Source organism: Pseudonaja textilis, chromosome 2 (assembly GCF_049901715.1).
Source record: "Pseudonaja textilis isolate UNSWEBS1 chromosome 2, rPseTex1.2, whole genome shotgun sequence".
In the NCBI taxonomy this organism is placed as follows: Eukaryota; Metazoa; Chordata; class Lepidosauria; order Squamata; family Elapidae; genus Pseudonaja; species Pseudonaja textilis.
In genome coordinates, this window is record NC_141991.1 from 244,016,659 (window position 1) to 244,028,961 (window position 12,303).

Genomic DNA, 12,303 nt, shown 5'->3' on the forward strand with positions numbered 1-12,303 from the left:
CTCTGTGCTTTTCAGAGTATGTGAGATTGCAGCTTCCTTTAACTGCCAGTGGGGTGGGACTGATTGTGGGGGCTGGCTGTGTTCTGATTGGGGGTGTGTTCTCATTGGTAGGGGTTTGGTTGTGTTCTGATTGGTTGGGGTTACTGTTCTGATTGGTTGGAGGGTTCTGTTCAGGTGGGGCTTGGCTGTGTCCGTTAGTCTTAGTTGCTGGGGATTTGAGCTGGTGAGTTGTGATCTTGCTGTTTGGCTTCTAGTTCGTGGTCCTGTTGCATCTTCATAGTGGGTGTCGGTTTGCTTCATGTATGGCTCGGAGGGTTTGAAGTGGGTAGTGATGCAGCTGTAGTGCAACTTCTGGTCCATGGTCGTGTCTCATCTTCTGAGTGGGTGAGAGTCTGTTTTCTACATGGAAGTGTGGTGGTGGCATCTTGTGTGGCTCTCATGGGTGTGGGTCTGGTGTCCTTCTTCATGTTAGGTACTCGTCTGTTCATGAGGGCGGGTTTCCAAATGGCTGGAAGGCGGGAGGTGTCATCTCGTTTGTTCATGCTGTGTGGGCGTTTTTCTATCTCTATGGCTTCTCTGATTATTCTGCTGTTGAAGTGTTCGGTTTGGCGATAGTTCTGGTATTTTTAAAATCAATACTAGAGTGGGAGAGGCAATGACTCAAGCAAGCTGACAATGCACGCTGAAATGCACTGTATATATATATATATATATATATATATATATATATATATATATATATATATATATATATATATATATATATATATATAGTATATATATGGATCTTTGGTTATTTGAGTTTTCTCCTGCATAAAATTGGAAGTATCTTGGCGACGTTTTGACATTTTCATCGAAACATCGCCAAGATACTTCCAATTTACACGTGAGAAAACCGAATAACCAAAGATCCACATAAACTCTGTGAAAACCTCAGAAAACACACACACACACATATAGTATATTGAATATATATATATATATATATATGTTTTCTCAAGTTTTCGCCGGTACTTACATGATGTATGGCATTCAGCTTTGTTTGGGTATTTTCCCATGTCATTGTAGTTGTGCTTTTAAAGTAAGCTCTGAGTAAGCTCTGAGAAGCACAGAGCAGAAGACACAAGCCTGAAGATGATGAATGAGACTTCATCGAAACGTTACCTAGATACTTCCAATCTTATGCGGGAGAAAACCCGAATAACCAAAGATCCACATACAAATACCCACGAGAACCTCAGAAAACACACACACACACACACACACACACACACACACACACACACATATATATATATATATGTGTTTTCTTAAGTTTTTGCGGGTATTTATATGTATGGTATTCAGCTTTGTTCAGGTATTTTCTCACGTCATTATAGTTGTGCTTTTAAAATATCCAAACATAGATAGATAGATAGATAGATAGATAGATAGATAGATAGATAGATAGATAGATAGATAGATAGATAGATAGATAATATATCGTTTGAATGTATGTATGTATGTATGTATGTATGTATGTATGTATGTCTAGGTGTTTGGGTCTTTTCCCGTGTAAGATTAAGAGTATCTTGGTGACATTTTGGCAAGGTCCCACTCGCCATCCTCAGGCTGGTGCTTTCAGCTTCGTGCCAGTGCAAGCAGTGTGTGATCAGAGCTGCCGACTCTATAAATGTGTGTGTGTGTGTGTGTGTGTGTGCTGGGCTGGTTGGCTGCGCTGCTGCCTCTTGATTGGTTGATGGAGTTGATGTTGGTATGATGGGCTGTGTGATGGCCTTGTGAGTTTTGTTGTGGAGATATCCTGGATCTTGTGCTATAATCTCCTGGGTCGTTTGTTTTGTCGTGATCTTTTTTCTATTAGCCTCTCGTGTTTTAACAGCTTGGGTAATGGGTTGTGTGATGGGCTTGCAAGTTCTTTTGTTGTGGCATCCTGGGTCCTGCGTTGTAATCTCCTGGGTCGTTTGTGTTTTGATCTCTTTTCCATTCGCCTCCTGTGTAGTAACAGCTTGGGTAATGGGTTGTGTGATGACCTTGTGAGACTTATTGCTGTGGTATCCTTGGTCTTGTGTTGTGAGATCCTGGGTCATTTGCTGTGTTGCTACTTCTTGAGTTCTTGTGGTGTAATTTCCTGAGTTTTCTGATGTGATATCCTGAGCAGGTGGCTGTAATGTAGCATTCTGGGTTTTAGTCTGGCTTCGAGTTTGGGGTCTGGGTCTGTGTTCTTGGTGTGTGTCAGCTTGTTTGGTTTTGGGGTCTCTTATTTGGGTTCAGAGACTCAGAAGCAGAAATTCAGTGAAACTCTAAACCTCCATGACCTGATAAAGTGAATTAAACCAGCCCAACAAAGCACTGAGGTGTTAAAAAGCATTTTGAAAATTAAATGGGGGGAGGGAGGGGAAGGGAGAAACCCTTTTCATAAAGGAATAAAAGCTTTAGAAAAGTGGAGGACAGATTTTGACATGCAACCGATCTAAGAAAGATAACACATAACCTGACACTATTTAAATACTAAAGAGAAGTAGAAGAGAGCCATCATAAATCAGCCATCAATAGACACATAGAGAAATACCACATTTATACACATTCAAAAGAGGCAATAAAAAGATAAGAAGGAAACAAACGGACTGGAATGCATCCTTTTCCAGCAGCCCCTAGATAAACTGGGATTAATACCAGGCAAATAATCATATAGAAAACAATATCCCAATGAAGGAATTACCAAGGAGGAAACCACATTCCTACCAACACTGGCAGGGCAAGCTACTGTGTATAAAAGAGAGAAAACACACACTCACTCACACTGACGATGTTATCTAGGTGGGTAATGAAATGTCTACAAGCAGACAACCAAGTTCAGAGAGCACCAAGGACCTCCTAGAAACAGGATTATGAAAGAGGAAGACATATATTTTAAACCCTCCTAAGGTTGATTTTTAGAAACAAAACTACTTTGTACCAATTTCTCCTCTCCTTCTACAATCCAGTCCCTTCTGATTGATCATGAAGCATAATATTATTTTGTTACCTGAGAAACTCAAATGGGATTTAATTTATGAGGCCATAAGGAGGCCAGCATCTCTTTGTATACAGAGTAAAATATCCCACTTGTCTGATAATATACTGAAGCATGACAAATTTATTAGAGTTCAGCGTTGTGAATTCAAAATGAAAACTTGAACCACACCATTCATCACAGGTTGGTTTACCTCCCAGTCATATTTCACTGCACTTAAATGTAGCATAATGGAAGAGGCTGTCATTAATCCATACTGACAACTCAAAATAGAATTTTTCAAGGACTCCATAACATAGATAGTTTAGAATATAACCTTAGGGGTCTACATCGAGAAGATGAGTCACAAATAATTTTCACTTTTTTCTCTATATCACAGGAGAGAAGGAATCGCTCTTCTGAAGTTGGAGAAAGGCTCAGCAGGTGTAGAAGAGTATGTTATTTCAAAAGAATCATACTTCATGGACTAATCCCATCAAAAGGATATATCAGATCCAAATTTTGAAGAGATGCTCATTCCTCTAGGGGAAACCAATCTGCTTTTCCTCCAGGATAAGAAAGATTTAAGTATGGATGTTGTTGAAACCCAATAATTCTGAAGCTATAGTATAGCAGCCTTCCTCAACCTTTTGGTGTCTTCCAAAAATATGGGACTTTCACACCCGCACCTTGATGGCTGCATCCTTGCTTCCATCTTATTGATTTAACTCTCACTTAAGAAGCCTTGTCATCTAAATTGAACCTCAGGAAGGAAAACAAAGCCATATGTTCATCTGGGTGGAAGAAGTACCAAAGCACAAACATTATATGTACAGGAGAAGCCAAAGTTGAATTTACACCATAATTCTTGGCATTATCATCAGTTTTCTTTTTTCTGGAAGGCATCTGAATGGCTCTTCTCAGGAACTCAAGGGAAGCAAAATGATGAAGACTGAAATGACTTGCCAGATGGAAAGAAAAGAGCTCATACTCACAAGCTGCAAGCTGTTATCTTCTGAAACTCCTGTAGCAAATGTTCTCCTGTCCTTGTTGCCCACATGGTAAGCCTATTAAAGAGTTAAAATGCTATCCCGGCTGACAGAAGATATATAAAATAATAATGCCCGGGTTTATGCTATATTGCTAAATCAGGTCAGATAAGGCTCTATCATAATAGAAGCATTTGCTCAAGGTGTTAAGTATGATTAGTGTTTAACTTGGCCAAGGTCCTTGAGTTGTGTGAATCTCTGGTTTGGTTGATAAATGGTTGAGTGCAAATCCAAATGGAATGATTCAACAACAAAGATAGGCTTGGTATGTTAGGGACATTTGCACCAGGGATCAAAAAAGTCAAAAAAGTGACTTTGGCCATGCAATCATATCCTTTTGTTTTACGTAAAGCCCTGACAGAATGTAAATGCAGTCAATATGACCGTAATTCAAAACAGGGAAGAGGAACAGAGAGAGGGGAAAAAGGAGAAATTAGTTCACCCGCTTCTTTTTTATATACTGTAGTTATTATTGAAGCTCTCCATTCTACATATCAAGTGGAATAAACTCCTGTGCAGTGCCATACTTTTCAGAACACAGCAGTGTAACTGAAACTATAAAAATGTCCATAACTTAAAGAAAAATGCAGTTGTTTAAAAAAAAAAACCCTGCAATCTTGAAACCTGCAGTTTCTTCTTGAATTTGCACACTAATCTGAGAACAGGCGAACCAATCATAAGGTTAGAAAATGAGAAACTGAATAAATTCTTGACTGCAGGGATTCTCAACTTTGGCAACGTTAAGCTGCGTGGACTTCAACTCCCAGAATTCTCCAGCCAGTATATTAAACTGGCCAAGGTTAAGAAATATTGTCTCAATGTATATATGCCCCAAATGGGCTTTTTTTCAAATATTCTAATCAGAAAGCCAGGAAAGCTTTTGGATTGTTCATGAAATCAAAATCTTATGCAAGTACCATATGTGTTCCAAGACCCTACTACAGTATGTTCTTCTGATGATGATTGCAACCGAGACAGGGTCCAGAATACTCAAAACAAGAATATTTATCAGTTGCCAATATGTGTATACCATTCTATTAAAAAAAAAAAAAGTCAGACAGCTGCTAAATTAGTATCCTTTCTCCTCAAAGATGCTGATCATTGTATTCCTATTTCTTGGTGGGAAAAAGTACCATATAGTACCTCTTCAATCTCCAGAACTGAAATTCTCTGGGCAAGAAAAGAAATAAAAGGCTAAAAGCTAGACATCTGATGGGAAAAATTCAAGCAGAGACATCTTGTTAACAAAAAAACTGCATTTTGGGTACAATCTGGAAGTGCAACTCTCATTCTTGGAGGCAAAAGCTTATAGATTAACAGTGAGTCATCTCACATGAAAGTCAAATCAAACCTTCATTATGGCCAAAGACCAGCATAAAGACAATGGGATATAAAAAAATGAAGAAAAATTAAAGATACAGTACATCAGAATTATATATATATATATAATGATATATATTATATAATAATATAATAATATATATATATATATATATGGATATATATCAGGCACGTGATGAAGTTCACATCATCATAGCCTCTGTCTTTGGCTCTTGCTTTCAGAGTGATGAAGCAAGAGCCAAAGACAGAGGCTGATGATGATGAATGAGACTTCAAGTGTCAGACATTGAATCTACGCGAGAAACCAACAACAAAGATCCACATACAATACCCGAACCTCAGAAAACATATATATATATATATATATATATATATATATATGTAGAAAATATAAAAAACAAAAATCTAAAAGTGGACATAGGACTAATGAACATGTACAAAAAAATATGGTAAACTAAATATATCACAATACAAATCATTCTAGAATAAGATGGTCATTAAAACTGGTTTATGGCACAGGTCATTTGATGGATTTTAAGTCAATCAATCAATTGTTATTACAGTCATGGACCATAGCACCACAAACAAAAGTATTAAAAACAATAATAATAGTAATAAAACAAAAATAAAAGACAAGACAGAATAATATATTGTGGTTGGTGATGGATTATCTGTGGGCAGTTAAAGTTTGCCTTCTCTTACATACATCATAACAAATTTAGCCATATTCAAAAAACCTACTTTGTACTGGTTCAATAATAGTAACTGCATATAAGATTTTAATAGTAATTGCACAGAAGATCTTAAAATCTTATGTGCTGTGCACAACCTGGCAATGTTGTATGTTATGACGGGGCTGGTTGACTGAAGGCAGCAGGAAAGCATAACATTTCCTGTACACCATAGATATTTTTGCAGTAGAAACATAGAAAAATTATGGTAGAGAAAGACCTACCAGGAGTAGTCCATCAAGTCTTCCCCACTGTTTCATATTTTTTTATTTTTTATTTTTAAAAAAATAGTCAGATAGCAATAGCAATAGCACTTAGACTGATATACCACTTCAATGTGCTTTATAGTCCCCTCTAAGTTTCTACAGAGATTCTCAGTCATTCAGGTCATGATTGTCCCAAAGGTGCTTTTTTCAAGAGGCAACTGGACTTTCTGGTTTTTCCTTGAAGATGTTTTGCTTCTCATCCAAGAAGCTTCTTCAGCTCTGACTCGATACTGGGGAATGGGAGGATTTATACTCCTTGCAGACAGTTGGTCATTTGCATTCTTTTAGTGGGTTGTTAAGGTCACCTGGAGGTTTATCTGTGTCATCAGGGTCACCTGAGTAGTGCAAATGGGTGTGGAGCCTTCTTGGAACTGTTGAAAGGACTGTGTTGTAGATTGGAGATAGATGATATCATATCCAACCTCTCTGTTGAGAGCGGGCTGCTCAATTTTGACTGATATGGCCTCTTTTACCCCTCTTTCAAACCAGTGGTCCTCTCTGTCCAAAATATGGACTTTGTTGTCTTCAGAAGAGTGGCCTGTGTCTTTTAAATGCAGATGGGCTGCCAAATCTAGTCCTTGATGGGTTTGTTCTCCTATGTTGTGCCATGCGTTTATGAAGTTGTTGTTTCATTTCTCCAATGTACAGATCTGCACATGGCTCATTGCATTGTACTACATGTACCTGAGTGGTTTACAGCCTATTGCCACCAACAATCTGGGTCCTCATTTTATCAACCTCGGAAGCATGGAAGGCTGAATCAACCTCTGCCACCAAATGGTAGACATTTGTTTATCCCAAGTATGTTTAAATTCAGTTATTGAGCCATTACCTCATCTGGAAGTTGGTTCCAAGTTTCCATTATTCTTTCTTTGAGGTAATACTTTCCATCATGACTTCTGAACTTCCCTTCTGTTAGTTTGAGTTTATGCCCCTCTATTCCTGATGTTTTGCTTAATGTTGAAAAAAACTGCCTTCTAAAACCTTATTCACACCCTTAAAGGTTTCAATCATCCAAAGCACCTGAGGGCAGAACAAGAAGCAATCGGTGGAAACAAATCAAGGAGAGAAGCAATCTAGAACTGAGGAGAAAGTTGCCTCCAGAAGTTGTAAATGCTCTAACACTGGAAGTTTTTAAGAAGAGATTGGATAACCGTTCATCTGAAGTGGTGTAGGGTTTCCTGCCTAAGCAGTGGGTTGGACTAGAAGACCTCCAAGGTCCCTTCCAACTCTGTTATTCTATTCTGTTCTATCATGTCCCACTTTCCCTGTTGTCCTTTGGGCTGTACATATCCAGTTCCTACAATACAAATGTCTCTGTAGTACAGGCACTGTAGAACAGGTGTGTCAAACTCACATCATCACAGCGTGTCACATGATGTATCATGACTTTGTTCTCCTTTGCTAAACTGGGCGTGGGCATGGCTAGAGTGTGACGTATCCAACCTGTGGGCTGGGAGTTTGACAACCCTGCTGTAGAAGGTCTATTTTATTCCACCTTATTTTTCTTGCCTTGCTTAATGCTGGAACCAGAGTTGAATGGATATATCTGCCTTCAGCACAATTGGAGCAGAGGATGGACAAACTCAATGTATTAAATCAGGGCAATTCATACAATTCTCCGGTTGATATCAACAGGGTCAACCTGCCTCCATTGCTAAGAGCAGAAACAACCACTGTTTTATAACACACAGGCCATCATTTCTAAACTAAATTATGCATCAAATGACCTGCAAATATGCAAACCCAGGTCTTTTGAGAAGGAGTTATGCTCTGTGAAGTACAAGCTGCATTCTTACAAAGCAGAGAGATTTTGAGAGGAGGGGTGAGCTTGGGAGAAGGGGCAGACAGAGGGTCTTTGATTAAATGAAGAAAACAAGAAAAAGATTTTGATACTTGATTAAAGATTGCTGTCTTTTGTCAGAGATTTTCAATACTTAAGAAAGATGTCATCGCCTTACTTATTATCCCAGCTAGGGAGCAAACATAAAAAGCTGAAGCCAATTTGCTCTTTTATAGTTTCTTAACTCCAATTTTGGATTTGTTATCTTTGTTGCAGAATTGGCCTTTGCAGTTCAGCAAATGTCTGCAATTGGCAGGCTGGCTTGGTTTCCGTCTTATTTTTATTTATTTTTTTGTCTTGGCCTTCTGAGTACAATGCTTAGTTCACCATAGTGGTTAGAGAATGGATACTTCCACTACTTAAAATGTTTTACCTCCCTGTGTCTGAAATCTGTTGTGCTAGCCTAATAAGTTAAGAGGAAGGGATTTTTGTGGAAGCAGGTGTACCTCTCCTCCCAACAAATTGGTTTGAATGCTAATTACTAAAACAATTACTACCAACCTGCCTTCCACTGAGGACCCTGTATATTGCAAGAGTCAAAAAGAGAGCTGTGAAAATATTTACTGATCTCTCACATCCTGAACATAAACTGTTTCAACTCCTTTTCTCAAAATGACTCTAGAGAGCACTGCACACCAGAACAACTAGACACAAGAACAGTTCCCCCACCGAAAGCCATCACTCTGCTAAATACTCTTCTGTATTTAGACCACAGGTGTCTAAGTTTCCACATCACATTGTCATCATGTGACATATAATGACTTTTTCCCCTTCACTAAATCAGGTGGGCATGGCCAGTGCATAATGTATCCAGCCTGTGGGCTGTGAGTTTGACACCCTTGATTTATACAATAGCACGTAGATGTATATTACAGTGCTTTACTACCCTCTCTAAGTGGTTTACAGAGTCAGACTACTGGCCCCAACAGTCTGGGTCCTCATTTTACCCACCTTGGAAGGATGGAAGGCTGAATCAGCCATGAGCCTGGTGAGATTCAATCTGCCAAATTGCAGGTAGCCGGTAGTCAGAAGAAGTAGCCCGCAGTACTGCAATCTAACCACTGCGCCACCGTGGCTCATGAATTCTACTTAGTTGCACTTTCTAAGAGTTAAAGAAAGATATATTGGCTTATTTTAAAAGAATATATGAAATTCAACCTTTGATACCTTAAGATATGAATTGTTACATAATTCAATTACTACTGGATTTGTTATCTGTAAAATAGAATATTTGCAGATGAAATTGTGTCCACATGTTCTGTGTGTGATAGAGGCAATTTTGCCCATGTCCATTCCCACTCCTATGTTGATGTCCGTCAGAACCTTTTGTTAGACATCTGGGACTCTTTCCAAAGTAATGAATGAATAGAAGCCAGCAAAATAATTTTATGAGATTGAAGGGGCCAGGGAAGACTTGCCACTGCTTAGTATTTTGGCAATATCTCTGTATAATTTCCTTTCTTATGATGTAACCCTAGCCCTTCCATTTTCCCATTTCCACAAGATTCCTTCCTAAGAAAAATGAGATGAAGACTCAGATACCAGACTGAGATTGCAAAGATTCAGATACCAGTCTGAGATTGTAACAGAGGAAGCAATAAAAACAAATGAAACTCCATAGTCTCAAATTATATTTGAAATTTTAAAGTTATCTGAATTTAGAGTTGAGGAAAAGGAACTATCATCTTGGAGAAGAGTGGCTGAGATGCCACCACTAAAAGGGAATTTAATTGCCTAGTCATTTTTCTCAGTTGCATGAAAAAAATGTACCACATTATAACCCCAATCATTTAAATGAAACTTAGTGAATGAAGATTGTGACTGCCTTGCTATATTTATAGCATTTAAATTCATATAGTACTCACCTAATATCTTTTGGTTTTGAATGAATGAAGCAACCAAACACGGAAGATTTTTGTTTTGTATCAAAACTTTATTAAAGAAAAAATGCACCATTGGAATAACATTTCTATAAAAAAATGAATGAGACTGTTCTACAGTACATTACAAAACCCCCCTTTCTCCTTGTGTAATAGTATACAAGATTGTGTGTAGAAACAGTCATTTATTTCAAACCCTAAGCAAGTTCCCTTTGCGGTAGAACAAGATTTACACTTAAATATTGCAGTCACTAATCTAATTTGGTTAACAATGCTAAAGTCCAACAATTTAAAGAAAACCTTTGTAGGTTCAAAATGCCTAATTTTAGTAACAATATTTTCCCCCCGCTAAGGCTAATTAAAGCTGTGGTGTAACTCATTTCTGCTGAATAAATGCATTCCAGGGTAGATTGTAGAATCACTATCAAAGACCTTACAAAATAGATAGAAAAGAATAAATTCTGTATATTGAGGGTGAAACTATGAGAATCAGGAAACCACTTAAAACTACACACATACACACACACACACACACACACACACATCATACTACATTTAGTCACACTAAAATCTTCCTTTTTGTATTCACACATCATTTCTGGGAGAAGGAACAATGTTTATAACACTTTCAGCAACCAAGGGACTTGTCATAGCCAAGTGGTCAAACTACCGGGAATTTTCTTTGCACAGATCCAATAGAAATGAATGAAAACACACAGAATTCCAGGCAGAATTTCCCACTGGATAATGTCATTGTTTTTAAAACACACAGTCCCTGCAAATAAATCAATAGGGCAAAATGCTCATGGTCAGAGCTGGTAGTTTCTACTTATTTACCTGAATGTAAGTAACTCTAAATTCAATGGAATTTAATATTTATTAAAAAAAAAAGCTTAAGAAAATCAACTCCCTTCTTCCTCCCCATCTCTAATTTAACATTATGATTTTCATTAACTATAACTAGGTGCTTTCAGTATTAAAACACAGCCTTCAAAACAAAACTATCTCATAAATAAAAGTCTGCATCTGAAATAAATTGTGCACGTTAAAACAAATTTATGCCCTTTTAGAAATCTGCTTCCTTGCTAAGAAAATTTGCAGAGATTCTCTCAGGAGATTGGTGTAAATAGTGTATGTAGGTGAATGTTGTTATTTTAAGGTGTTCTAAAAATGTGATGTGTGGATAGCAGAAACTATGTAGCAGAGAAATCTAAATATTAGGACTGGCTGGGTTCCCAGCCTGTGGGATGGATATGGCCTGCTCAGGCCACGTCCATCTCAGCTCCGCAAAGGCAAAAAACATCCCAATACATCCCAATACTGCCAACTTTCAAGCGAAGCTGGCTGAAGCCAACTTGTGCTGCCTCATAGTTGCCACAAAGCCTGAGACGGGGAAGGGAGTGGAGGAGTAGATAGCCTGGTTAAGTCAAAACAAAAAGTTTTCTTGTGGGAACCAAGGTCATCGTAACAGGTGGCTGTTGAAGGAAAAAAGGAGTGACCAAGCAGCCTACCAGCTATATTCACTGGACAATGTGAACAGTGACATCTGAGAGTTTTGCTCTTTTAATCAGGTGAAAACCACGGGAACTATTAAAGTTGGTTTTCACTGGTCGTGCTGGTATGATGTATCCAGGGGTGGGATTCTAACAGTTTGCACCTATTCGCTAGAACCGATTGCCAGATTGGGTAGTGATTGCCATCACGTAATTTATATGTCATTTTGGCAAATGCCAATGAAAATAAGAAAAAAAAAATATTTTTAGAGAATAGAGAAGTGGATTCAGGAAGCAGACAGGCAGGTTGAATTTACCTAATGGCATAAGTTCAGGCTAAGACTACTAGGCACAAAAATCTATTTGTAGTTTGGTGACTGAACCGTATCACCCTTGAAACTCTTTTAGAAAGGTTTAACCAAGTGAGAACCCATCTAGAAAAGACCAGAAGCAATTTGTTTTGAGCTGTTTTGAAACACAGGGTATTTTGCATGTCTTTACTTACAATTGTAGCAACAGATGTTCATCCACTGTAGGCCAGACAAGATACCTAGGTATAAGGCTATAGTAGAGAGAAATGTTTTATTTGATGAGGCATAGAATCATATCAGCCTCAGTTGAGCAATGGCTTAAATATTTCAGTGAGGATAAGAACCCCGATTTTAATTATGTATATAAAGATCAGCTTCATCTCTAGGTCTTCCAGGA